The sequence below is a fragment of the Heteronotia binoei genome, chromosome 3 (genome assembly GCF_032191835.1).
Source record: "Heteronotia binoei isolate CCM8104 ecotype False Entrance Well chromosome 3, APGP_CSIRO_Hbin_v1, whole genome shotgun sequence".
Classification (NCBI taxonomy): Eukaryota; Metazoa; Chordata; class Lepidosauria; order Squamata; family Gekkonidae; genus Heteronotia; species Heteronotia binoei.
Window position 1 is genome coordinate 46,416,634 of NC_083225.1, and position 25,476 is coordinate 46,442,109.

A 25,476-nucleotide genomic window follows, 5' to 3' on the forward strand; every position below is an offset into this window, starting at 1 on the left:
CTCCTCCTGCGCCGCCAGCCTGGCGCATTGGCAGCGGCGGCTCGCTCTGCCTCCTCTCGGCCGGGGGAGGGAGACCGGGAAGCGCCTGCCACGCGCTGCCCCCCCCCACCCCCCGCCAGCCTTTGGGAAGGAGAAGGGGCTTCTTCGCCCGCTCTTCCCCGCCCACCTCAGAAGAGACGGCGGAGCCCTGGGGGGAATGCCTCGCCTGAGGACTTCCTTGGCGACCACCCCCCCCCCAACCCTCCGGCTCTGGACTGGAGCGCGCCAAGTTGCTGTCCCGTAGAGGCATCCCCCTCCCCCCCCCCGACTCTGCCAAGTCTGACCATTGGCTTCGGTGGCAAACTATTCCTTCCCCCGCTTGTATTTATTTATTGGGGGGAGGGGGGGAGCAGCGAGATGCTGCAATTTTCAGCGGAGCATGAGAGGGAGTGCTTAACCCTTTCTCCTCGGGCCTTTTTTTTAAAGTTTTTTTTCTTTGAAGAATAAAAGAAGACAATGTTAGTCTATTTCCACAATATACTCCGCCCCCCCCCCCCGCCCTCGCTTCAACAGAACCATCCAACATCAGAAACCAGCTACTGATATGCTACAGAAACCGTGATGGGAAAGAACTTGGTTTAATGGCTGGCTCAGACCAACAGTCAGTAGAAAGCCAGCCCTTGTTTTTTTCACACTCCCTAAGGCAGGGGTGTCAACGGTGTGGCCCAGGGGCCACATCAGGCCCTCAGAGGGTTCCTGTCAGGCCTGCAAGCAAGTCTGCTTTCTTCTTCGTCTCTCTAGCTTCCTTCTGTGTCACAGCTTGTTTTGTCAAGCTTGCTCAATCATACAGGAGCTCAGGCCTCAGATTCAGTGGGAGTTCACAGGAGTGCAGCTCTTGAACCTTTCTGAGAGTTCCTCCTCCTCTTGAGAGTTCCACCTCCTTGCCCATTGAATAGTATGTGCACCTGCATAACAGTCCTGATGAGCTCCATCACCTATTTTTCTACAAAATTACCCCTGCAGGAGCTACAGAGCAAAGCTCTATTTTCTGCATTGGCTGAGGCTCCTCCCTTGGGGAGAAAGGAGGGGTGGCAGAGCTTGCTTTGCCGGGCTCTCTCAATTGCCCAGCAGAGCTTGCTTTGCCAGGCTCTCTCAGTTGCCCAGCAGAGCCTCTTTTCCTTCTATTTGCTGAGGCTCCTTCCCCACATCCCCCAGAAAGGGAGGTAAAAAGCCAGAGATTCCTTTGCCTGGTTCCCTCCATCACACAGGAGAGATTAAAAAAAATCTTTAATTGTGTTTGTCTGTTTCCTTTATAAAGTTTATATCTCCACTACCTGGCATTACATTTTATAACAGACATGGCCCGGCCCAACAAGGTCTCATTTATGTCAGTTCTGACCCTCATGACAAATGAGTTTGACGCCCCTGCTAAGGGCTTCATCCAGTGCTATCTGCAAAGGAAGAGGAGGAGGAAGGACCAGCAATCTGGCCAGAGGAATCTTGTACCACCCAAACTTAGAAGACAGTGTGCCCCTTCTGTTCATGTCAAAAGAAAACATTTGTCTTCCAAAACTACCCTTGCTCAAGAAAGCTTAGCACATTGGCCTCCTTCCTTGCATCCTGCCCTCACAACAACCCAGTGAGTTTGGCTAAGTGCACAGAAAATAACTGGCCCACTATCATTCCCTAAGCTTTAAAGCATGGGGAGGATCTGAAACCAAGCCTCACCAGCCCCAGTGTGGCACTATACTACACTGACTAGTTGGAAAATGGACAGATTCAAAAGTGGGCAAATAGGTGCCATGCTTTACTGTAGCTTATGGAATACATTAATATCTTGGAGTAGTACAGAACTGTTCCTCTAAACTGAGTTCAGAATCCTATCTGGAAAAACACATTATGTTCAACTTGCTGAGCTGTGGAAGTCCTGCCCAGGACTGGTGGATCCTTGCCTGCAGAGGCACTGTGTACCTTCTCACAGACTGAGAGGGAAGGGGGTTTCTCTCAACCTGAGGAGCCAGAGCCAGTATGTCCTCCGCAATCTGTTTCCCTTTGACTTACGAAGGTCCTGGAACACCCTTTGGAGGCTCCATCCCTATGGAACTCCATGAGACCTGATGATGGATTCCCTGTGGGGAGCTGCATCTCAGCTTCACTCATTCCCTCCTTTTCCCACCCCTGGCTCTAAGTTGCCTGCCCAATGACTTTAGGCTGTTAAAGGGCCAGTTCCTGCCAACACAAGGAGCAGCAGGCTTTGCCTTAAAGGTGCCTCCATGCCATGCATTGCAGAATTGGTAAACGGATGCCAAGGGTGACTTCCTGGGTTCCATCAAAGTCAGGGCTGCTCACGTCTCCATATAAGGAATTGCCGATAAGGAATTATCTACACATTTGTCTCTGGGGCCCAAAGACCAGGATGTCCTTATAAAGTTATACACTTCCAAGTTTGGAGCTTTTAATTGCTAGTTCTGCTACACTGACACATGTGCAGCTTCTCCTAGACCTGCTTTTACATTATGACTGTTATTTGGAAGTGTCTGGGAAGTATTGGTCTTTCATTCTGTAAGAGGGATATGTAACACTTGAAAGCTACTCACCCCATAGGCAGCCCCTGTCACAGATGTTGTGTTTGCACAGAGAGTCCACATTTTTAGAGATGATGCTTCACACAATCTGATCCATCTCTGCCTAGCTGTTTCAAACACTTCCGCCAACACAGAGGCCCTCCCACCGTGCATGCATTCCATTGCAGAAGAAGAAGAAGAAGATGATGATCCAGGAGCCAAATCTGGTAACACTCATGAGACACTTGGCACAGCACAATGTGAAGTCTGTTCTTCTGCACAGGGTTGCATATTATATAATTCAAGTGCCACAAAACTAAATGGAATCTATCCGTTAAAAATTAAAACAACACAATATGTCATCCCAAGTTGTTATTTACTTTTTATATTGACTACAATGTGGTGCCAGCATGGTTTAATGGTTAAGGGTGGCAGGCTCTAATCTGGAGAACTGGGTCTGATTATCCACTCTTTTTTCCACAGGAAGCCTGCTGGGTGACCTTGAGACACTCACAGTTTTCTCAGCACTCTCAGTCCCACCTACCTCTCCTGGTGCCTGTTGCAGGGAGATGAATGGAAATATTGTAAGCATCTTTTAGATTCCTTAGAATAGAGAAAAGCAGGCTATGAAAATCAACTTTTCTTCTGCTATAGAAGCACAATATTTTTCTGGCCCTCAAGGCTCAGACTGCATAAAATAGTCCTTCACTGTACATTAAAAATATGGATTTTTGGCCAAAGCCTTTACTGAATTCATAATACACAGATTACCAATACTCAAACTTGTCTCTTTTATCCTTCTCAATTACAACAGGGAGGAAGAAGATATTTGTATTTCGGAACAACTCTTCCTCTTTTTTTCCTGTGGACGTATTTCATATGCTAAATTATGCTTGTGCGCATTTCCCCCTCCCCATTACATACCCATGTTGACCTGTTCTTATTGCAGTTCCAGTATCCCCTTCTACAGTTTGTCATTAAGTTATTGCATAGCAGATGGGAAGCATAATACATTAATTAAGTTCCGTATGTCACAGAAGTTGTGCATAAATTTTTATTTTGATAGACTAATTGAAAGGTAGACAGATTCCTTTTAATGTTACAAGAGAAGGTAATCACTATGTCAGTCAGAGGCACAATATGCCTCTGTTTATGCCACCATGAACAATCTGGCATTTTCTCATATGCAAGGTTTAATCCTGTGGGATCTCTTAGGATACAGGGATCAGCTCAACAGTTTCTAGCAGCATAGCTACCTCAGAGCTTGCTAAAGTGCCAGGTATGTATTATAGGTAAAAGTAGAGCAGCTATATTTTTGCTATAGGCATCAGCAGATGGGAAACAAAATTATTATGTGGATTCCACAATGTCAAAGTTTATCAAATTTGGCTCTCAGTGTTTCCTCTAAGCTGAGTTAGTCCATTAACTAGTAGGTGCAGCTGCATAACTCTCCTTGGATTAGGAGAGCAGGCAGCCAGTCAGCCACCAGAGGCTTTGTCATGCCCCCAGCAGCCCTCATTAACCCCTGGAGAAGCCCATGCCACCTTTTCTCCACTTCTTATGTGATTTTGGATGGCGGGTGGCTTTTGACTGGGGGGGGCAGCCCAGGAGAGCCCCCCAAAAGTGAGCCCCTTGCTCACCAAGGGCTCTCCTTTCTTGCATTGGGTTGCTTTTGGCTGTGGGGGGGGGCAGCATATGCTAATGAGTTACGCCACTTATTTTTCTACAAAATGACCCCTGCTACTACCTATAAATTAAAACCCTATCTTGGAGCAACTACATTTGGTAGACATTCGACATTATAAATAAGATCCCCTTTCCCTTTGTGCCCATCTCCAGAATTTTTTTTTGTTGGCCATGGCCAAAGTCAGAATGAGAGAGATTCTGTTGGTATGATCCAACATGGCTTCTCTTATGTCCTTGAATGTTTGGGATATATACAGAGGTCCAAGTTTGCTTTTTTTGTATGTGAAGACAGGAAGTTCAAAAAAATCTCTTTGTAAACAGAAGATTCTGAAAGGATAAGACACAGAACAGTTTAAATGGTTAACCAAAACTCCTGTGAGAAAATTTATATTTTCTCAGTTGATATCAACCTGTGACCTTTTAACTCTGGTTGTTCTCTTAAGGTGTTTTCCTCAGGATACACCTAGAGGGTTTTTTTTTTTAAGAAGAAAACCATAAATTTATACCCATCCTTCTCTCTGAATCAGAGTCTCAGAGCAGCTTACAATCTCCTTTTTTTTAATAGCATGGTATAATATTTTACAGCCTTTACATGTACCAGAGGCAATCACATGTTTGTTCCCTCCCCTCCACTTGCCATCAATCTTTGGTAGCGTAAAGTAACATCATTCTGGTAACATGTACACTTTCCTTTGGTCTAGAACTGCACACGAGTGAAAGATGGGTGTTGCTGTGGTGCTTTCCTCTGCCGAAAACTCCCACTGCTCCTCACAGTAATGAGAGTATCACTGATTTCTGACTGCAGCAGGCAGACAAGCGAAAGGATTTGGCTACAGCTGAACTGCTGCAGTTCAAGTATCTGATGACCCCTAGTGTTAAGCCAGAAAACTTCACAGGGATTTCTTTGAGTCACATAAGAAGGGAGCAAGGTAGTTGGGTATGAGGGATACAGTGCCATAATACAAATAAAGTAATTAGCAGTTGTCCCGTTTGCTACTGTTGCAATTTTTTCTGCAGAAGCTGCATTAAGCTACATTTTTACAATAAAAAAATAAAGAAACGTTGTAGTTTATATCACAGTCTTCCTCTAAGGAATTCAAGGCAACACACACAGCTTTGCCTTATTAGGAGCCAGTGTACTTCCGGGACCGCCTCTCCCCATATGAACCCCATAGGATTCGATAATCTACAAATCAACATCTCCTGGTAGTTCCTGGCACCAGGGACATCCGTCTTGCCTCAGCTAGCGCCAGGGCCTCTTTTTTTAGGCCTTGACCCCTACCTCATGAAATGATCAGGGCCCTGAGGGACCTATTTCAGTTCCACAGGACCATTAAGATGGAGCTCTTCAGCCAGGCTTTTAGTTGAGGCAATGAGCATTCACTTTATGCCTGGCTTCCCCTCCAGTGACCTCAGGTCTGAGTGACCATGGGCCCAGTTGGGTTAGGGTTGCCAACCTCCAGGTGGGGCCTGGAGATCTCCCTCTTTTACAACTGATATCCAGATGGCAGAGATCAGCTCCCCTGGAGGAAATGGCTGCTTTGAACGGTGGACTCTGTGACATTGTACCATGTTGAGGCCTCTCCCATCACCAAATCCCGCCCTTTCCTGGCTCCACCCCCAAAGTCTCCAGGTATATTAATTAAAGATGTGGCAAACCTAAGTTGGGTGGATATCTATCAAGGCATTGGTTAGTTTTAATGCTGATGTTTTAGTATTTTAGATGCATTTTAATTAACCCTGTTTTTGTGCATTTTGAGGTTACCATTCAACACTTAGTTGAAATCCCAGGATAATCAGCTAGAGATGCTCAAGGACATGAAACCAATGTATGAATGTAGCTGCTGTGTATGAAGTTCTGTGCATTTGGTGATCATACAGTAGCTCAGTGAGATGTAAGACTGAGCTTAGGACTGGCAATAGCAATGGGAACAGGATCCTAGTTCCTGCACTCCCTGGACCAATCAGGATTTCCCTGCTGGTTCAAACAGACCTATGGCATGCCAGCATGGGAATCCAATATGTATATAATTGGCCTCATTGGCCCATTCAGACAGTTCTAGTTCTGCCTTGATAGTGTAATCACAATAAAGTGATCTGATCATTTTGCTACGTGCCTCCTTGTGTATTGAACCCAGTATTTAATGGTAGCATTAAGGTGTTTAAAACACCCTAAATAGAACATTAGAGAGAATATGCCCATTTGCCTTGACCTTAGGGCTTTCAGGAGTTCAGCTATTACTTTCCCCATCCCTATGCATATGCTCCTGAAGCACCTATTGTTTGTAACTGTTATTAATGTCTATTTCCTCTGTTTTAAATCATGTTGCTCATGGTGAGCAGTATCCTACAATAGGCCAGAGGCAGATCCTCTAAACCTAAGAAGCTTCCTCCAACTTAAGCAGCTCAACAGAATAGCTACTTAAGTTGGAGGAAGGCTTTGCTTAGTGAAATAGTAAGATAAACAGGGATTTCTCAAGCTGCCCCAATTGTAATATGGCATCCCTTGTTCCATGTACTTATTACTCCCCATGCTTGACAAAGATTGGCAAGACTGAGGAAACTCCTACAAGGTTTTCTCCACAGAAGGAAGGGTCAACAGATGTTCCACCGTCTGATGTCTCTGGTCTGTTTCACTGCAGTGTAACTCTGACTTGCTGTGTTTTCAGCAGAGAGCTAGGCAATTAAAAAGCTGATATGCTTTTAATTCTCTGATTCATGGTGCACAATGCAGCTGATTTATTAAGCATTTTATCTTAGTGCAAAAGCTGATGAAGTGTATGCAGAGAGTCTTTTTCAAGGCAATGTTTGCCCTCCTCTTCTTTTGACAGATCTATGCAGTCACTGGGAACACAAAATAATGGGTGCAGTTTCAAGTTCCAGGTGAGCCCTCTAAATCCAGTTCTTTCCCTGTTTTTTTATCCTCACCATTGTGTTGAGAACATAAACATCAAAGATTTTTCCATGTCATGCTCTCCCCTTAGAAATCTATGCACAATACAGTGAACACTCATGCAAGCCCTTAGATAAAGCTTCCAGCCACATGACTGTGCTTGGCTTATGTGAATGATTTATGGCATTAGCCATGCAAAACAGATTTGAGATTATTGGCTGTGTGTGAGTTCTTAAGTAACTTCTTCCCCTAAGGCTTTGGACTAATAAGGACATTTCCACACTTTTCTACATGGCCACCTCATAAATTTTCACATTTGCAATTTTTTATTACTCTAAATTGTATTTTTATTAAATTAACTGGCTTTTGTGACACTTCAAGAGTAGAAGACATTATGTTTAGAAATGTGTGTGTCATAGCCAAATTATGGCAACTCCAGAGAGGAGTTTTCAAAGCAAGTGATCAAGCAGAGGCAGTTTGCTATTGCCTTCCTCTGCAGAGTCCTTCTTGTTGGCCAGCATGGTGTAGTGGTTAAGAGTGCAGACTCTAATTTGGAGAACCAGGTTTGATTCCCCACTCCTCCACATGCAGCCAGCTGGGTGACTTTGAGTCAGTCACAGTTCTCTCAGAGCCACCTACCTTACAGGATGTCTGCTGTGGGGAGAGAAAGGGAAGGAGTTTGTAAGCCACTCTGAGACTCCAAGTGAAACAACGTCTTCTTCTTCCCAAGTACGAACCCTCCTTAGCTTCTGAGATCTGACAAGATCAGGCTATACCATACCACCTTCCCTCCCTGTTCAGAAATAGTCAACCCTAATGAAAATACTCTCCATGTTCCTAAACAGATCCTATCTTTACGTAAATGACACACTTCTGAAGAGTTCTCTTAGATAAAGAGCTGATATCTAAATGCCATCCCTGGAGCAGAATTCCAACATCTAAGATGCATTTCCAAAGTGAAGGTTTGGCCAAAAAAAAAAAAATCAGTTGAATTCATTAAGATCATGTATGTATATTTATTTTGTATAGTATATTATTTATTTAGACCGTTTTCGCACACAGCTTACCACGCGGTCACATTCCTGTTCTCTCCGCAGCATCTGTCGGATTTCCCATTATCTGCGCCAGAGTTACAGGAAGTGCTGCGGCTTTTGCGCAGCAAACGTAAACTGGGTTTTAGCAGTTTTCGTTTGTTACGCAAAAGCCGCGGCACTTCCTGTAACTTCGGTGCAGATAATGGGAAATCCGACGGATGCTGCGGAGAGAACAGGAATGTGACCCTGTGGTAAGCTGTGTGTGAAAACAGTCTTAGTATAGTATAGTATAGTATAGTATAGTATAGTATAGTATAGTATAGTATAGTATAGTATAGTATAGTATAGTATAGTATAGTATAGTATAGTATAGTATAGTATAGTATAGTATAGTATAGTGGTGCAGAGTGGTAAAGCTACAGTACTGCAGTCCTAAACTCTGCTCACGACCTGAGTTCGATCCCAGCAGAAGCTGGGTTCAGGTAGCCGACTCCAGGTTGACTCAGCCTTCCATCCTTCTGAGGTCGGTAAAATTAGTACCCAGATTGCTGGAAGGGGGGGAAGTGTAGATGACTGGGGAAGGCAATGGTAAACCACCCCGTAAAAAGTCTGCTGTGAAAACATTATGAAAGCAACGTCACCCCAGAGTCGAAAACAACTGATGCTTGCACAGGGGACTACCTTTACCTTTTTTAATCCTACCCTTCCTCCAAGGAGTGGAAAGCAGTCTCCCCTTCTCCATCTTACACTCACAAAAACTCAGCAAAGTAGGTTAGGCTGAGACAGAATGACTGGCCCAAGCTCAGCCAATGAACTCAATGGCACAGTGGGAATGTGAACTTGGGCTTCCTATATTTCTATCTTTTACAGTTCCGCAAGGCCTGTAAGGCAGAGGTGTTCTGCCAGGCTTTTGATTATAACAGCAACAGCTGCTGAGCTGGTATCTCCCTCCCCCAGCTCAACTGGGTCTTCCGCACCAATGTAGCATCCAGAAATCTGGAACAGAAGGTTGTTATTGGATGCCATTGGGGGTTTATAACTTATCTTAGTGAATTGTTTTATTGGCTTTTACATTACTGTATTTTATCCATTGTTGTTAATCACCCAGAGCCCGGCACTAGCCAGGATTGGGTGATTACTGAGAAACAGTGCTGTATAATGGTCAGAATGCCAGCCTCTACATGGAATATGCAAGTTCAAATCCCCATTCTGCCATGAAAGCTTGCTTGGGTGACCATGGGATAGTCACATATTCTCAGCCAATGTACCTCAGGTGCAGAGTGGCAAAGCTACAGTACTGCAGCCAAAGCTCTGCTCACAACCTAAGTTCGATCCCGGTGGAAGCTGGGTTCAGGTAGCTGACTCAAGGTTGACTCAGCCTTCCATCCTTCCGAGGTCGGTAAAATGAGTACCCAGTTTGCTGGGGGGAAAGTGTAGATGACAGGGGAAGGCAATGACAAACCACCCCGTAAAAAAGTCTGCTGTGAAAACGTCATGATGTGATGTCACCCCAGAGTCAGAAATGACGTGTGCTCGCACAAGGGACTACTTTTACCTTTTTTAATATACCTCAGAGGGTTGTTATCAGGGTAAAATGGAGAAAAGGAAAATGATGGAAACTGCTTTGGGTCCCTTTCATGCAAAAATATATGGCTGTTCTGCAAAGTCTTTCCTCCGTATACAAACAGCTATGGAGAACAGTCAGAGTAGATTAACCAAGTAAGATCTTTTCTCTTCTTCCCAGGGAAATAAATTAATGAACATTTTTTAAAACACAAAATTTAAATGAAGCCTGCTTGTTCTATGAGCTGATGCTCGTTTGCTTGTGTGTTATGGTGCTATTAGCAGAACAACACAATAATGACACCTATCAATCAGAAACAAGAATTACCCCCAAAAAATGTACCAACCAAAGTGGAGGGAGACATCCATATGTTGCAATTCAAAGGGAATATATATATATATATTTAATAGAGGTATGTACTATTATGGAAGCAAGTGCACAAATTCACTTGCAGAGAGCCAATACGGTGCTGTAATTCGTGTGCTAACTCTAGAATTTGGAAGAGCTGAGCATGAATCTTTACTTTGTCATGAGAAGCTCATTGGGGGATCATGGGCCAGTCATTGATTCACTCTCTCCCTCTTTTCCTCCTTCCTCTCTCTCTCTCTCCCCCCCCCCCCACTCTCTCAGCCTAGCCTTCCTTGTGAGGATAAATTGGAGGCGGGGAGAATGATGCTTTGGGTCCCAATCAAGGAGAAAAGTGAAGTCTAAATATCTAAAGAAAGAAAGAAATTCCACTTATACTGATTGTGACACTGTTCCCTTGATTTTAATGGAATTTTTCTCCAGTAGTTTATTGGATTAGAGTCTGAGTATGTACTCCAGCAGCTGTACAAGATTATATATGACCTGACTTTGTCCCAGTTTTCTGTCTTGAGGAATGCTTCTGGATCCAGCTCTACTGCTTGAGAAGCAGGTTGTGGTAGTAACCAGGACGGCATTTTCACTTGCTCAGGGTGGTTGGCTGGCTACAGCCATTCCTCATATAGGCGCTTGAGTAGTGATAGCTGGTTTAATTTCAATTTATTTCTATAGCAGTTTTATATAACTGTATATAATTGTTGCCACTAAACCGTTTTGTTACTGCTACATTTTTGGCCTCCTGCATTCTTTTGTTGGCTGCCTTGAGCACTACTTTTAGTAGAACAATGATGCATCAACTGTAAATCTATAAAAATTACTCTCTTCTGTTTTACTAGACTCCAAAAAGATCCAGTTTGATGTACTGGTTAAGTGCACAGACTCTAATCTAGGAGAACCGGGTTTGATTCCCCACTCGTCCACATGCAACCAGCTGGGTGAGCTTGAGTCAGTCACAGTTGTCTCAGAGCTGTTGTCTCAAGAGCAGTTCTCTTGCAACTATCTCAGCCCTCCCTACCTCACAGGGTGTCTGTTGTGGGGAAGGGAAGGGAAAAAAGATTGTAAGTCACTCGGAGTGAAAGGCAGGGTATAAATCCAATCTTCTTCTTCTTCTTCTTCCTCTAAAAGAAAAAAAGACAAGTATTCAAAAAATACACCTTCTGCCCATACATTTCTGTGGAAGCAGAGGGCTGCATCTTCTTAACTGATCTGTGCATTTGAATCAGCAAGATAAATGTTTTTAGGTTATTAATCTGGGAAATGCTCAGTTCAGGAAGCACTATTTGCATGAAGGTTGTGATGCTCAAGCATCCTCACTCCATCAGAAGAGCCAATGTAAATATTGTTAGGCCTTGTTTGAGCTTACAGGTGTCTGTGATTTCAGAGCTCTTGCTGCTGTCACTAGTGTTATTGCATTCAAAGTCCAACAATGGAATGTAGTAATTGGGTACATCAAGGGAATCTATGTTTAATTGGATAGTGTAATGGGAGGGGGGAATTAGGAGCAGAAGCTAGCATTTTCTGGAAGAAGCAAAGACTAGCATTTTCCTTGAAGATTCCTGAGAAGACGACCTTGGTTGTCTGAGAGAGACCACCTGACTCCTTGGGGCAAAGGACTATAACTGGGGCTAAAAGTCAGTAAGAGATATGCTTTGCTGTGGCTGGCTGCTATGGATAGAATGCTGCTATGCTACTGCACTTTACTGCTTGAGCTTTTATGCTGTATTACCTCCTAATGCTCCTAGGAGACTTGCCATCTGTGACACAAGTATGCAATGTATTGGATACACAATTAGCTTTGTTATTTTTCTTGTTATCTAGACCTGACAGGACTGTACTTAATAGCTAATCATTTCTGAGCTCATTTAATAAATCTTTAATTGTTTTTATAAAGTCTGGTTAATTGTGTGCTTGACTACCTTGAGGAACTCACAGGGAAAACTGGTTTGGGGAGCTGTTCAGAAGTTCCTTCTTTGGAATCTTGGAACAACAAACCTGCAAGAACATCAAGTGTTCCTTGACAAAGGTACTATCAAACAAAGTGTAATATTACGAAGAGTTGCTCCAGCCTAAATCCACTAGAATCAATTGATTTCGACTGGCATAACTCTGTACAGGCTCAAGCTCAAGGAGTCGCAGGTGATGACGGTATAAAACCCACGATTCGGAGCCGTAGATGAAGGTTGTCATCACAATCGCTTTGTAAACATTGATCTTTGTGCCTTTTTTCAGATGCTTGTTGCTCCACACTCTTTTGTGCAGTCGGCCAAATGCACGGTTTGCCTTTGCCAGCCTGTTGTCAATCTCCTTGTCGATCTTGGCATCTGAGGAGATGATGCACCCCAGGTAGCTGAACTGCTGGACTGTCTTCAGAACTGATTCACCCACAGTGATGCAGGGAGGGTGATAATCTTCCTGGGGTGCAGGCTGGTGGAGAACTTCTGTCTTCTTCAGACTAACTTCTAGGCTGAATAGCTTGGCAGCCTCTGCAAAGCAGGACGTCATATGCTGCAGAGCTGATACCGAGTGGGAGACGAGTGCAGCATCATCAGCAAACAGTAGCTCTCGGATGAGTTTTTCCATTGTCTTGGAGTGTGCCTTTAGTCGCCTCAGGTTGAACAGGCTGCCATCGGTGCGATAGCGGATGTAGACACCATCGTCATCATCTAGATCTACTGCGGCTCTTTGAAGCATCATGCTAAAGAAGATCGTAAAGAGAGTTGGCGCGAGAACGCAGCCTTGCTTTACACCTGTGCCTATTGGGAAGGGCTCCGAGAGGTCATTGCAGTGTCTGACTTGGCCTCGCTGGTCTTTGTGTAGCTGGACGATCATGCTGAGGAACCTTGGGGGACATCCTAAACGTTCCAAGATTTGCCACAGGCCTTTCCTGCTAACGGTATCGAAAGCTTTGGTAAGGTCGACAAAAGTCACATACAGAGCCTTGTTCTGTTCCCTGCATTTCTCTTGGAGCTGCCTGAGAACAAATACCATGTCGGTGGTGCTCCTATTAGCTCTGAAGCCGCACTGGCTCTCTGGGAGGAGTTCTTCTGCAATGGTGGGCACCAGTCTGTTCAGGAGTATTCTGGCAAGGATTTTGCCTGCGATGGAGAGCAGGGTTATCCCCCGGTAGTTGGAGCAGTCTGACTTTTCCCCTTTGTTCTTGTATAGGGTGATGATGATTGCATCGTGAAAGTCCTGTGGTAATTTGCCTTGTTCCCAGCAGGTGACAAGTACTTTGTGAAGTGAGCTATGTAGTACTGTGCCCCCATGCTTCCAGATCTCTGGTGGAATTCCATCAACTCCCGCTGCCTTGCCACTTTTCAGTTGCTTGATGGCTTTAACAGTCTCTTCTAGGGTGGGGATCTCATCCAACTCTGTTTTCACCGGTTGAAGTGGGGTGAGGTGGATTGCTGAATCTTGAACTACGCGGTTGGCACTGAAGAGAACCTGAAAATACTCCAACCACCGGTTCAGTATGGATGCCTTGTCTGTGAGGAGCACTTGGCCGTCTGCACTATGCAAGGGACTCTGAGCCTGATATGATGGACCATATACTGCCTTCAGGGCTTCGTAGAACCCTCTTAAATCACCAGTGTCTGCACACAGCTGGGTTCTCTCTGCAAGCTTGGTCCACCACTCGTTCTGAATGTCTCGAAGCTTGCGCTGGAGGTTGCTACATGCAGCGCGAAAGGTTGCTTTTTTCCCAGGACAGGAGGGCTGAGCAAGATGTGCTTGGTAGGCAGATCTCTTTTTTGCCAGTAATTCTTGGATCTCTTGATTGTTCTCATCAAACCAGTCCTTGTTCTTCCTTGTGGAGAACCCGAGGACTTCTTCAGAGATCTGCAGGATGGTAGTTTTTAGGTGTTCCCAGAGTGCTTCTGGAGAAGGGTCTGTGGGGCAACTGGGGTCCTCAATTCTTGACTGGAATTTTGCCTGGAAGGCAGCTTTAACTTCGGCTGACTGGAGGCTGCCAACCTGAAACTTCCTCCGAGGGATACCTCCTCTCCTGGGTGTGGGTTTAAAGTGAAGACGGAGATTGCAGCGTACAAGACGATGATCCGTATGACATTCTGCGCTGGGCATTACTCGGGTGTGTAAGACATCTCAAAGGTCTCTCTGGCGCACCAGAATGTAGTCGATAAGGTGCCAGGACTGCACTATTAAATGGCACCATGGGCAATTAGGGGGGCATATTCTATAATAGCAATATATAAGTTTTACCCAGCCCTATTATGGGGGTCATAAATTAACATAACGGTTGGGAAACTGGGGAGTCTTATTGCAGTTCAATAATACTGCCACCTGCTGAGAGTTAATAAACTACCATGCACTTCACCATACTATATCGCTATATAATTCACTTTAATGTACTAGTTGTATTATTAATTTAGCTTAGTTACTATATTTATTGCCCCTTTTATACTGAGACTCAGGGTGGATTACAGAATATAAAACAGTGCAATCAAACAGTATAAAACAACCAGTAAAGAATGCAATAGGACTACAGTGACAAAATTAGAAAACAATGAGCAATTAGGGATCAACACAAATCAAAAAATGAATCACAGCCTGTGATTTGTTTTGAACCAGTTTGTTTGGTTGCATCATTTCCAAACCCAAAAATGAACCACCTTTTTTTCCATGGAGTTTCAGGTGATTTGTTTTTGCACATTTCCAGGATAGCCTCGTGCCAATTCAATCAATTCCTAGGCAATGCTGGGGGTGAACTTGTGGCAAGCCCCAGAAACACCCAAAGCAGTTGTCCATAGTTTGATTGGCAGTTCTGGAATCCAACCACAGAGCTCCCATTCTGCTCTATGGGAGGAGGTATAATACTACACCATGACTCAGCTGCTTTCACTTTGCAGCACAAAGAGAGAAAAGTTAGTTGTCATGAGAGCAGAAGAAGAATTGTTTGCTGTGTGGCTGCTTTAGGGAGACTTTGAGGGACTCAATTTTTCCCAATATAATGGGACAATTTTTTAAACACCTCTCCTAACTGGGAAGGTGTTCCTTGCTGTGTTTTCAGGTACCAAACCTGAAGCTAGAACTGAAACTGAGCTTTCCTAGGGTCACCTGCTTTGAGGGCTGTAACTTTGACATCCCCAATCTTTGCCAAATTTGGAGGGCAGCTGGAGGAGAGCCTACTGAGTTTGGCATCTCTGTCAATTTGGGATGTCTAACTCATGAAGGGACTGTTCTACCACCTCCTGAACCAAATGAACCACAAACCAGTTCAGAAAAATGGTGGTTCATGTAAGTTTATGGTTCATTTGGTCTGTGCAGTCAAACAAACCATGAACCAACATGAATGACCATTTCCCCAGTTTGTGCCCATCCTTATGAGCAATGTATGAAATGCAAGTGGACCCCCAAATTTGGCACAGTTGCTGGATGAAGAAGAAGAATTGCAGATTTATACCCCACCCTTCTCCCTGAACCAGAGACTTAGAGTGGCTTACAAGCTCCTATATCTTCTCCCCCCACAACAGACACCCTGTGAGGTGGGTGGAGCTGAGAGGGCTCTCACAGCAGCTCCCCTTTCAAGGACAACTCCTGTGATAGCTATGGCTGAACCAAGGCAATTCCAGCAGGTGCAAGTGGAGTAGTGGGGAATCAAACCTGGTTCTCCCAGGTAAGAGTCCATGCACTTAATCACTACACCAAACTGGCTCTTACCAATGTTTATTCATCTCTGGATGGATATTCCATGGCCTTGTGCAGACTTTTAAAAAAAATTAGTTATAAACATTCAATCTAGACATTGGCCATCCACTATGCAGTTGGGATTGCCATTTGTTCATCCCTGGGCTCATTATAATAAATGATGCTCCAAGATAGGGTGGCCATAATATCTGCAGGCCAGCCAGGGACATTCAATCTAGACATTGGGACATTCAATCTAGACATTGGCCATCCACTATGCAGTTGGGATTGCCATTTGTTCATCCCTGGGCTCATTATAATAAATGATGCTCCAAGATAGGGTGGCCATAATATCTGCAGGCCAGCCAGGGACACCTTGAGGGGGGGGGATGAATGTGTGTGTGTGTGCGCGCGCGCGCGCGCCGGAAACAGGAAGTGACGTCACTTCCGGTGACGGCACTTCCGGTGACGTCATGCCACTGCCGGAAACAGGAAGTGACATCACTTCCCGTGACATCGTTTTCCCTGTGCCACCTGCCGGAAGCAGGAAGTGACATCACTTCCTGTGACATCATTTCCCCCAAGTGCCACTGCCGGAAACAGGAAGTAAAATGAGTACCCAGCTTGCTGGGGGGAAAGTGTAGATGACCGGGGAAGGCAATGACAAACCACCACCTAAAAAGGTCTGCCGTGAAAACGTGAAAGCAGCGTCACCCCAGGGTCAAAAACGACTGGTGCTTGCACAGGGGACCTTTCCTTTCCATTGGTAATAACGGCTAGGAGCACCTTCATTGGAGGCTCATAGAATAAGACCCCCTGGTCCAATCTTTTTGAAACTTGAAGGGTGTTTTGAGGAGAGACACCAGATGGTATGCTGAAAATGTGGTGCCTCTATCTCAAAAAACAGCCCCCCAGAGCCCCAGACACCCGACAATTCTCCATTATACCCTATATCAATTCTCCATTACACCCTATGGGAATCAGTCTCCATAGGGAATCATGGAGAGCCCAGCAGACATTTCCCTCTTCCCCTCTGCTTTCTGATGACCCTGAAGTGGGGAGAGGGCCTCCAAACTGGGGGATCCCTTGCCCCCAACCTGGGGATTGGCAACCCTATCCCCTCAGGCTGCTTTCACAGCCAGCGGCTGGCCAATCTCGACTCTCGTCCGGCTTTCCTCCCTGCCGCGCTCCCCCCACAGGCGCTCCTCCGATCCTGAGGAAAGAGCAAAAGCAGCCCTCCCTCCCAGCAGAGAGACATGCTTTGCAATCCATTAAGAGAATACTGGCACATTCAGAGTTTCTGTAGTAATTCATTCTGCCCGCATTCTATTACATCCTATGAATGCAACAACTCCTAGTCATTGATCCCAGTACTAATATTATTGGTCATTTCAGGAACGTTATTTGTGGGCAGTGTAAAACTTTTACTCACTTTATCTTCCACCCTCAAATAACTATTACAAAAACAACCTAGATTCTCCTTTCCTAAAACTAAGAAGTATTTCCTGATGCCACCCTGCCACCCCAGATCTGAGGACTCTCACATGCCTCTATTAAAAGATGCTCAGAAGTACTTTCCACAACTTCCAATGGCAAACAGAAAAGGATTTCACACACACACACACACACACACACACACAAAAAGATTGCCTTTAAAACACTATAACTCTTTTTTGGGTTTTGCTGTAAGTTCTATGGAACTAGACCCTCTTTTTTGTAAGCTCTTGGAGGATTGGCTACATCAGGGGGTGAGGCCTAATATGCAAAGGAGCTCCAACTAGAATTCCACCTCTGAATAATACCCATCTTGATAGACCAAAGGTCAGTATAAGACAGCTAGAAAGCAGTATAAGCAGCTAGAAAGCGGCTTTGGCTTGGCATGCAGAAGGTCCCAGGTTCAACCCTGGCATCTCTAGTTAAAAGGATCATGTCATGTGAAGACCTCCACTTGAAACCCTGGAGAGCCAATGCTAGCTTGAGCAGACAATACCCATCTCGCTAGACAAAAGGTCAGTCTACAGCAGACTGGAAGGGTCTGTGGCTCAGTGGCAGAGCACCTGCTTAGCATCAAAGAATCACAGAGTTGGAAGGGACCTCCAGGGATCCCTACAAAAGAAAGAAAGAGAGAAAGAGAGAAAGAAGAGAGAGAAGGAGGGGGGGGAAAGACAACAGGGGGTTGGTCTTTTCCACAACAAGCCTCTTGTCGGAGACAGATATTATTTCTCTTTAAAAAAAAAAATACACCACCACAACAACATCCAGAGAGCAAACAAGCAATCTTTACACCAAGCAGCCTAAGCACCCTGTGATAGACAATTTTACAGGGCAAAGTGGGAGAGGAAACCCCAATTTTAAAAAGCAAGCTGGCCTAAGGATAGGGTTGCCAAGTCCAATTCAAGAAATATCTGGGGACTTTGGGGGTGGAGCCAGGAGACTTTGGGGGTGAAGTCAGGAGACATTGGGGCGGAGCCAGGAACAAGGGTGTGACAAGCATAATTGAACTCCAAGAGAGTTCTGGCCATCACATTTAAAGGGACAGCACACCTTTTTAAAATGTCTTCCTTTCATAGGAAATGAAGATGTTTCCCTCTCTCCGCCCCCACCCTTTCTGGCTAGTCGGCTCTGAAGAGGGGATTGGCTTCCCTACTCACGAGTTGCTGCTACAGGAGGTGCAAAAGCACATGGTCCTGGGGCTTCCCTGCTCTCCGTTCCTGGCTAGTTGCCTCTGAAGGGGGGATTAGCCTCTCTACTCACGAGTTGCTGCTACAGGAGGTGCAAAAGCACATGGTCCTGGGGCTTCCCTCCTCTCCGTTCCTGGCTAGTTGCCTCTGAAGGGGGGATTGGCCTGTCTACTCACGAGTTGCTGCTACAGGAGGTGCAAAAGCACATGGTCCTGGAGCTTCCCTCCTCTCCGTTCCTGGCTAGTTGCCTCTGAAGGGGGGATTAGCCTCTCTACTCACGAGTTGCTGCTACAGGAGGTGCAAAAGCACATGGCCCTGGAGCTTCCCTCCTCTCCGTTCCTGGCTAGTTGCCTCTGAAGGGGGGATTAGCCTCTCTACTCACGAGTTGCTGCTACAAAAGGTGCAAAAGCACATGGTCCTGGAGCTTCCCTCCTCTCCGTTCCTGGCTAGTTGCCTCTGAAGGGGGGATTAGCCTCTCTACTCACGAGTTGCTGCTACAGGAGGTGCAAAAGCACATGGTCCTGGAGCTTCCCTCCTCTCCGTTCCTGGCTAGTTGCCTCTGAAGGGGGGATTGGCCTGTCTACTCACGAGTTGCTGCTACAGGAGGTGCAAAAGCACATGGTCCTGGAGCTTCCCTCCTCTCCGTTCCTGGCTAGTTGCCTCTGAAGGGGGGATTAGCCTCTCTACTCACGAGTTGCTGCTACAGGAGGTGCAAAAGCACATGGTCCTGGAGCTTCCCTCCTCTCCGTTCCTGGCTAGTTGCCTCTGAAGGGGGGATTGGCCTGTCTACTCACGAGTTGCTGCTACAGGAGGTGTAAAAGCACATGGTCCTGGAGCTTCCCTCCTCTCCGTTCCTGGCTAGCTGCCTCTGAAGGGGGGATTAGCCTCTCTACTCACGAGTTGCTGCTACAGGAGGTGCAAAAGCACATGGTCCTGGAGCTTCCCTCCTCTCCATTCCTGGCTAGTTGCCTCTGAAGGGGGGATTAGCCTCTCTACTCACGAGTTGCTGCTACAGGAGGTGCAAAAGCACATGGTCCTGGAGCTTCCCTCCTCTCCGTTCCTGGCTAGTTGCCTCTGAAGGGGGGATTAGCCTCTCTACTCACGAGTTGCTGCTACAGGAGGTGCAAAAGCACATGGTCCTGGAGCTTCCCTCCTCTCCGTTCCTGGCTAGTTGCCTCTGAAGGGGGGATTGGCCTGTCTACTCACGAGTTGCTGCTACAGGAGGTGCAAAAGCACATGGTCCTGGAGCTTCCCTCCTCTCCGTTCCTGGCTAGTTGCCTCTGAAGGGGGGATTGGCCTGTCTACTCACGAGTTGCTGCTACAGGAGGTGCAAAAGCACATGGTCCTGGAGCTTCCCTCCTCTCCGTTCCTGGCTAGTTGCCTCTGAAGGGGGAATTAGCCTCTCTACTCACGAGTTGCTGCTACAGGAGGTGCAAAAGCACATGGTCCTGGAGCTTCCCTCCTCTCCGTTCCTGGCTAGTTGCCTCTGAAGGGGGGATTGGCCTGTCTACTCACGAGTTGCTGCTACAGGAGGTGCAAAAGCACATGGTCCTGGAGCTTCCCTCCTCTCCGTTCCTGGCTAGTTGCCTCTGAAGGGGGGATTGGCCTGTCTACTCACGAGTTGCTGCTACAGGAGGTGCAAAAGCACATGGTCCTGGAGCTTCCCTCCTCTCCGTTCCTGGCTAGTTGCCTCTGAAGGGGGGATTGGCCTGTCTACTCACGAGTTGCTGCTACAGGAGGTGCAAAAGCACATGGTCCTGGGGCTTCCCTCCTCCCCCAAACACCCCAGTTTTCCCTCCCCTCCCCATCGTACCTTCTTCTCTCTCCGCTCTTCCTTCTCTGGTTAACTGCAGTCGGGCGGGAAGCCTGGAGGCGGAGCCTCCAGGGCAGGCAGCAGGGCCCAATCTGGTGAGAGCCCTGGTGCCTGGCATGCCCCCCTCGCCTTTCAGCTGCCCCTGTGATTGGCTGGGGGAGGCAGGCTGCCTTGTAATTGGCTTCATCATTAAAAAAATAATGGAGAAAAAATGACGGACGGGGCACTGGCCAATCCGGGACTCTGAATGGTCCCGAGCTTGGCCAATCGGGACGAGGGATTCAGGAGGCGGAGGCGGGACTTTCCCGGGAGGGCGGGACGTTCTGGCCACCCTACTCCAAGATGAAGCCTTGTTAATATATAATTATTTATTTCATTTATAGCCTGCCACTCCCCCCAGGGAACTCAAAGTGCCTTACATTGCTCTCCTCTCCCTCATTTTATTTTCACAAGTTAGTGAGATAGGTTTGGCTGTGTGAGTGTGACTGGCCCAAGGTCACCCAGTGAGCTCCTGTGATGGAGTGGGGATTTGAACCTGAGCCTTCCAGATCCTAGTCTAGCACTCTAACCACTATACCATAATGGCTATATCAGTGCAAAGTGTGGAGGAATGCAAAATACTCTTCTTTTTCTATGTGGAAGCCTTAACTATGTGATCTGTTGAGTAAAGCAGTAATATCATGATGCAGTCTGTGGTCTTTGTAGTTCTCCTGCTACTACCCTTGTATCTTCATCATCTCCTGAATTTAGATAATGCCCTTCTTTTGTTTCAGTCAAGAGAGTCTTTTCAAAAGAACGGCATGAGAGCATGCCAGCACTTAGCAGCCAAACACTTCAGCAGTTTGCACATCTCTTGAATGCTTCTACTAATCATAACAAGACAGACTCCTCAAAGACTCCAATGAGCATGGCCACACAGATGGAGGTTTATCCATCTCACATAGTTTCCCAAGGAACTGGGATGTACTAGTATGGCCACAGTGCCAACTGGCAACAAGAGATAATTCTTCTTGAATAACAGAATCATTGCATAGTGGTTGTATGGAGCTCACCTTCTTTCATCTAGTATGCTACGTTTAAAGAGAAACGCTTCAGCAGAACTGCAGATTAACAAGTTTTTATCCCTAAAAACTAAGGAAAGGCTAATTCCAAATTTACTTACAAAAGATGCAGAGAAAATTTGCCAGATGCCCAGTTGTTTTTTGTGTTGAGGAATATTTGTGCCAAATGCACAGTCACACTGTTTTTTCCTCCTCTTATTCACTCTGTACTACATTTGGTTATTTGAGAAACGGATATACAATTACGTATGTTACTTCTGAATATAAGTTTGCTGATCTGACATAGTGCTGTGAAGCTTATAGTGACTAATCATAATTTCTGGGGGTTACTGTTGTTCTATGAAGCTAACAGCTTAAACCACACATTGGGAGATGGAAGAACAGACTTACTGAATCAAAGATTTCAGGTTTTCACGGCTGGTAACATCATTAGGGTTTGTAGAATCTTTCGAGCTCAAGTGCCGTGTTCTACTGGAGAAAGTTTTCCTTCCAGACATTTCGTTCTCAGCTGCGGAGAACATTCTCAGTGGCGTTGCAGCCGGAGCAGGCACTCTGACCTTATTGGCTGCTGTGCATTGAGTGGGGCCAGGGCTGCTGGAGAGCTGCTATTTCTAGGCTGGAGGGGGTGTGATGAAAGCGTAATTGGTTTGTGGATGTGCCTATTGTTTGGTGGGGCTTTCTGGAAGGGTAGTGATAAGGAAACTGGCTGTTGAATGTGACCATTGTTCTGTGTTAATTGCTGGGAGGGTTGGAAGGGGTGTGAAGATAAGGAAGATGGTTGTTGACTGTGCTGATTGTTCTGTGGAATTTGCTGATTGTTCTGAGACTGTCTGCAATTTATAGTCTGTAGGGTGTTTTGCCTTCTTCCTTTCTGTTAAAATTTTGCTGGTGTTTGTAAATCTCAATAGCTTCTCTGTTCAGGCGGGTATGATAATGTGAGACTGTAGAAAGGACTTCAGTTCTTTCAAAGTGGATGATGTGGTCTCCTTCTTGAAGTGCATGTTCAGCTACAGCTGATTTTTCTGGCTGAAACAAGTGACACCCCATAAAAAAGTCTGCCAAGAAAATGTCATGATGTGACATCACCCCATGTGTTGGTAATGACTCAGTGCTTGCAGAGGGGACTACCTTTACCTTTTTATTATGTTCATATCAAAAGAGCTTTACTCACTGTGTAGTGATGTTTAGTAATTCTCTTATTTTTCAGAAAATATTCAAAAAATATGGCAGAAGGGGGATTATGAAATTCTGTGGGAAAGTGCCTGAGCTCAGCCAGTATTGCTTTCTGCCATTGGCTCTGTGATGGTTCATCATCTTGCTCATCATCAAAGTTATCTGCTGATCTATTGGTCTGCCTGGAAACTTGAGGGAAAACAGTGAATAGGTGGGATGTTGAAACAACAGGACAGTAAGAACAGTGTCACGGCTGGGGCCGGGTCAGGCAAAGTCCAGGGGCAGTCCGAGGTCGGTAGCCAGTAAGCAGGAGAGTCCGAGGTGCCAAATCCGAATCACTGTACAAGTATCGCAGGTCCGAGGTCCAGAAGCCGAGGTCAGGGAGTCCAGAAATCACAAGCCAAAGTCAGGGAGTCCAGAAACCAAAGTCAAGCCGGAGTGGATGCTAGAACGTCAGGGAGATGACTAGTTGCTTCCACAACGCCTCCTCCCAAAGCCTACAGCTATATAGCCCTCTGCTGGCTGTTGCCCATTTGGGCTAATTGCTGGCTCAGAGAGGCAGCCAGGATCCTGTTGCAACTCAAGCATCCTTGCTCTTAGAAGGGCCAGAATCCTCTCAAAACTCAGGGCTCAGGGAGCGTCTTGCTTGTGAGTGTGCTGCCCTCCTCCGATCCCTGAGGTCCTGACGGAGGCGGTCACGCACACGCGCCACCCGAGAGGGCGAGGCAGGGGGGCTGGGATCTTCTCCAGCAGGAGGCAGGGGCACTGGTGCAGGTGGCAGGGGCACAGTTTCTTCTGCAGGCTCAACTTCCTCTGCAGGGTCCCCAGCACCCATGACAAACAGAGCCCTTCAGGGACATCAGTGACACTAAGCATGGATATTTTGCTTATTAAAACACTGTCCTTGTCTTATTGACCGGTAAGATGCTAAAGGCAGCTTACAACAATAAAAGCATAAAATAATTTCCATATTTTACAGTGACCAAGGTAGAATCTGCTCATGCAGAAATCTGCTTAAGTCCCAAGGACCACCCCTCAAATGAAAGTCCTCATTTTATTCCTACAAAATGAATGAACCATATTTGTACTACGTGTTGCTGTAAATTGGTCCCTAGTACTACTACATGATCTTTGCATAGTTTAATGTTCTGTGCTAATATTTATGGCTTGCTTTACCTCCATCTCAGGTCTCTGATTGATTCTGGGTTTCTGCATGTCAAATCCTATTTCATCATCTATTGGATGCCCCATCCTGTTGATTATCTAGGCATATTTTGAGTAATCTGTCTTGAGACTCAGGCACCCCAGGAAAGTGCTCCCTTATGAGTGTGTCAAATGGACCCCCTGCAAACCAGAGTCCTCAGACTTGCAGAAGACCTCCCTGGGATGCTCCTCTTCCTGCCCTCCAAGTTTGCTGAGGATTGGCTGGGGGGGAGGGCTGAGTAGCAGTTCTACAAAGAAAGGACCCCCAGAAAGCACTCACTGTTGAAATCACAGCCGTAGTTTCAGGAGAACTCTGTCAAATGAACCCCTCACAAGCCAGAGGCATCAGAAGACCTCCTCAGATTGTCCCTCTTCCTGCCCTCCAAGTTGGGTGAGTGTTGGCTGGGAGGAGGCCAAATAGTGCCCTCTGGAAACTGCTCTCTGGGGAAATCACAGCTGACCCTTCTCTTCTGGCCCAGGAAGTGGCCTGCCTCCCCCTGGTGACTGGGGTCTGGAGTGTGGCCCACCACACTCCCTTTCATGCTCAGGAGGTGGTCACCTCGTTGTGGACATGGATTCTGGGGTCAACCCTCCCCCTGGGACCAGAGGTGGTGTTTCATGCCCCTGAGGCCACAAAACACCATCCCAACCAAGGACAAATGCTCAAGAACCCCACCCAAGGGGGAGTATGTGGGAGAAACCCACTGGCTTTGCCCCATTGCCTGGCTTAAGCAGAGATATAGGTGGTGGTTCAGAGCCCTGAGACCACAAGAAACCTTCCCAGCAGGGAAAGGGGCTCAAAAATCAGGGGTGAATGTGTGAATTCTCAGGTGAGGAATCCACTCACTAGCTTTGCCTCTCTGCCTGGCTGTAGCATAGAGACAGCTGCCTCAGAGCCCTGAAGCACCAACACTGTTGTTCAGAATCACACAGCCTTCCATTCCTTCCCTAGTCTCTGCCTCTGAACAGTTACTCCCTCTCTCTCATGTAAAGTGAAAGCAGCTGAATCATGAGCTGGAGTATATATCCCTTCTACTCCCATAGAGCAGGATGCTACTTAACTGATTGGCAGCCAGAGCTGCCTATCAAGCTTTGGAGGGCTAAGATTGGTGGCTTCTAGGCTTCAGAAGTTCATTCCCCCACCACCCCATTGCCTTGACAATTTGTTCATGAGTGCCAGCATGTCTGGCCTGGCCAAAGAACCACTTTCAAGAACTGAACGAACCACTGCAAAAAAACATGGTGGTTCATTGGTGGTTCGTGAACTGTAATTTCCCAAATCATATTTCACAATCTAACGAACCAGCCTAGTTCATAACAAATTTTCATTCGTAGGTCATTTCATGCCCATCCCTAGTAATGGGGTCTGCTAAGAGGTGGGGAAGGAGTGCAAGTGAGAGAGAATGGGGGAGGGGACAGAGAGGGAGGAAATAGCAGCCAGGGGTGAAAGTAAAACAGGGTAGGGTGGAGAGAGAAAGCAGCACCTGAATAACTAGAGAAGGAAGGAAAGCAGAGCCAAAGGCAACATGACAGAATAGGAAGGTGGGCAGCAGTGATGGTGAAGAAACACAGCAGCTGGAGCCAGATGGGGAAGACCGGGCAGGCATGGGGTTGGGGGAAAGGGGAGCTGGCAAAGGATGAGAGAAGGCTACCAGTAGTGGGATCTCCCCTCCTCCATGGGTCCTTATAGGTCCTCCACATGTACATTTTATGAATAAATAAATTTAATTAATTAATGAAATAAATGAAATAAAACTCAGAGAGAGGGGGTTATTCTTGTGGAATCAAGAAGCATATTTATAACAACTTCAAACCTGTG

The 25,476-nt window shown here is 46.3% G+C and overlaps 1 protein-coding gene across 1 annotated transcript in view; it reads left to right on the forward strand.

The window, feature by feature from the left end:
- Positions 1 to 25,476, forward strand: part of NAXD (NAD(P)HX dehydratase) — a 113,610-nt gene that overhangs the window by 4,427 nt on the left and 83,707 nt on the right. The gene's annotated exons all lie outside the window — the stretch shown is intronic.